The sequence below is a fragment of the Sinocyclocheilus rhinocerous genome, unplaced genomic scaffold, assembly GCF_001515625.1.
Source record: "Sinocyclocheilus rhinocerous isolate Xijiao unplaced genomic scaffold, SAMN03320098_v1.1 scaffold586, whole genome shotgun sequence".
Taxonomy (NCBI): Eukaryota; Metazoa; Chordata; class Actinopteri; order Cypriniformes; family Cyprinidae; genus Sinocyclocheilus; species Sinocyclocheilus rhinocerous.
The window spans coordinates 413138-416840 of NW_015631803.1; positions in this window are offsets into that span (position 1 = coordinate 413138).

A 3703-nucleotide genomic window follows, 5' to 3' on the forward strand; every position below is an offset into this window, starting at 1 on the left:
TTCACTGTATGAACACAGACAGAAAGAGGACACATAAAAGTGAACAGTGTTGGGAAGGTTACTTTGGAAATGTAATAGGTTACAGATTACAAGTTACCCTATTTAAAATGTAATAAGTAGTGTAACTATTTCAATTATTTTATTAATGTAACTGATCACTTTTGATTAATTTTCTAAATTTCTAATTTCTGTTTTCCATTGTCAGTCATTTTAAAACATTTAAATCAGGCAGGGTTAACCTTACGGTATGCTAGTACTCAACACTGATTTCTGTCAGACTTTGAAAATCCTTCATCACTTGAATTAAGATTAAAGGGGTGGTTCACTGGGTTTTTTCTAGGCTTGATTGTATTTATGGGGTGCAGTGTAACATGTGCTAATGCTTCGTTTTTTTAAAAATTCATTATTTTTCACATAATTTAACTTTATTCCACACCGCTCTGTCCCCTCTCTGAGAAACGGGCTGATCATTTCCTTCTTTTATGAAGCCCCTCCCTCAGAAATAGGCGATGGGATCTGATTGGTTAGCTAGCCCAGTGTGTTGTGATTGGATAAACGGCGTCTAAACGTCCCGCCCCTCACCTCAGCGCATGTGCTCTGGTTGTATTGTAAACAACGGTGTCTTTAATATCGCTTATCAGTTTGAGCCCGATTGAGAAGCAGAGGATATTATTGAAGAGGATCGTGCAGAACCTGTGCAAGCACGGCTTTTAATGGTAGGCCTATGTTTTTTGTTTAAGTGAAATCGCAATCAACCACCCCTTTAAAATATTTTCATTTTAAACGGGTCATATGATGCCCATTTTCCACAAGTTGATATGAGTCTTTAGGGTCTTAATGAAAAGTCTGTAACATAGTTTGGTTAAAATTTCTCAATGGTAGTGTAAAAAACACATTTTTTTACCCTGTCAAAAACAGCTCTTTTCAGATCAAGCCGTTTTTGCTTGATTCAAATGAGCAAGTGACATGTATTTTATTTTAGTAAATTCATGCTTTCAGTTGTAGAACATTGGTTTGCTTTGATGTAACATGCAGGTTGATTTCCCCCTTAATTCAGCCCCCTCAATCAAGATGAATGTGAAAAGGGGTTTTAAAGATGAAACAGAATAGACTATTTAAAATTTGGCTAAATAGCTATAACATTAGTTCACAATTTTCCTTTTTGTTTTATGGAATAATATTATTCAGTGCTCTGCCATCTGCAAGTTGCTCGGTAGGTAGATTTTAGTTTTATAGTTGTAGTAACGACAAGTTTGTTTAAGCCCGACAAATAAGTGAATGAGACACTTCACGTATCAGCTGGGGTACTTCGAGTTACGTCATCACTCCCTTTAGTTACTTCAGACGCCCAGTGCTGCGCTAACCGGTGTAACGTCACTGAATGATACATCGCACACACAAGCATTAACATAAAATTCTTCTGTTTATTATGACCATTTGAATACATAGATGCCACATTTAGCGCTAATTAAAGCGCTAATAGCGCTAATTAAAGTTCTATTATTAAAAAGATGGACGGATAAGTTTAATAAAAGTGATGCTTAATCCTTAATATTCAGTAATTATATCCAGTATTCTTAAAAGCATATCGTATATTGTTTAAAATTCTTAAAACTGTCGTGAACTGAGGCTGAGAACATTTGTTCCAACGCCCTGTTAATATGGGAAAAGTAATTAAACAACTCAGTTCGACATGGTTTAAATTGTGAAAAAAATAACCCCTGCTAGAACGTAATGATAAAGACAAACGGACAAACGAAACATTTGAAACATTTATAGAATACTTACATAAAAAAAAAAAAAACCCATTTTATGCATGCTTCCGTTTTGGAGGATTCAGCAAAACCGAAACTAAAACAAGCAAAGTCATAACACGGCACTAAACACTAAATAAAAGACCAAAAACAGTCACAAAATCACAGCTGTGAACCCATAGACTCAGTCAGACTGACCTACATCTGGTGAAATTTACCACTGCGTCTTTTATTTTCTTCCAGCAGATCCGTCGCAAGGGCTGTGCCAAGTGTCCGACCACAAAGTGCCTCGCGCAAAAATAAAATGACAGCTGACTTTATAATGTAAAGCCAATAGTAATATTAATAACTGAGAGAGAAAAAAATCACAAGACAAATGAGGAGTGAAAAGACATAAACTGTCATGAGAGCCTGTATGGAGCAGTACCTCTCTGTTCTCTTCAAACATCGTTCGGTATCTCACTATGGGAATCGCCTCGGGCGTGACCAATCCTGGGCTGCTAGCGGTCCCTACTTCATTCTCGTTAGCCGCGTTTCCACTGCAGGAACTTTCCCCCGGAACTAGGGACTTTGGGCCTGTACTTGGTGTGTTTCCACCGCAGGAACCAGGATCTAAATAAAGTTCTGGGTAAAAAAATTGCCCCTCAGAAAGTCCCTGCTCCCGAGGTAGTACTTTTTCAAAGGTCCCCGCCTTTCGGGGGCGGGACTTGAGCGCTGAACATGCTGATTGGTTGAGTTCACACAGCATTGTATTTCAACCACCATTTGCATTTTTTTATATTACTGTTATTGTGTCATGAAATGTAGTTTTAAAAGTATTTCAGGCGAGAATGTAGTTGTTTAAAACTCAAATCTGCGGTTTATTTATAAAAACAGCGCCTAATTGAAAATGTGCTTCAGGAACAGGAATTTCGGAAACAGGAGCTCCACGCGATCAGCCCAGTAGCCGGCGCTCAGTGCTCATGTATCCCGACGAGAGCAGCCTCTACTCGGCTAATTGTAATGTAGGCCATGTACATTACCTGAACATTTCTGCGGCTATTAATATGTTTAAATGAAAATGAAAAGGGGCAGTGGTGTTTGATATATTTCGTCTTATTGTAAATACGACCAGCCAACTCACCTTGGCACCTTGGCTACTTGTGACTGTCCGCGGGAGTTCACACTCCTGAGTCGAACTCGCGAAGTCCGAACTACCGAGGATGCAAGTCCGAAATTTGCGTACTTGGTATTGAAACGCGCACAGACCTACGTCACCAGACTATTTGCCTAATCTTCTCGGTACTTTAGACCGCGATGGAAATGCAGAGAGCAACCGGTCTGGGGGGAAAAAAGTTCCTGGGGAAAAAAAGTTTGTGGTACAATTGTTCCGGGTAATTTTGGTGGAAACGCGGCTCAATCTCTTCCCCGTGAAGATCCTTATTGGAAGCTATCCTCAGCAGATCCTCGTAAGAGTGGCCGCTTAACTGTTCACGGACGAGCCGCATTTTAGGTACGTCGCCGAACACGGCTGCTTTTTGTTTTGGGGGGGAAAATATTCTCGGTGAAAGTGAATATTTTCTTTCTGCTATATCTATTTCTTTGTGGTGGGGACCAGCGCGTCAAGGCGGGTTCTCATTTTCTTTATCGAGCAGTTTCAGCTCCTTTCTCTCAATTATTCCTTCACATTAAAGGATTAGTTCACTTTCAAATTAAAATTTCCTGATAATTTACTCACCCCCATGTCATCCAAGATGTTTATGTATTTCTTTCTTCAGTCGAAAAGAAATGAAGGTTTTTGATGAAAACATTCCAGGATTTTTCACCATATAGTTGACTTCAATGGACTCCAAACGGTTGAAGGTCAAAATTACAGTTTCATTGCAGCTTCAAAGGGCTTTAAATGATACCAGACGATGAATAAGGGTCTTATCTAGCGAAACGATCGGTCATTTAAAAAAAAAAAAAAA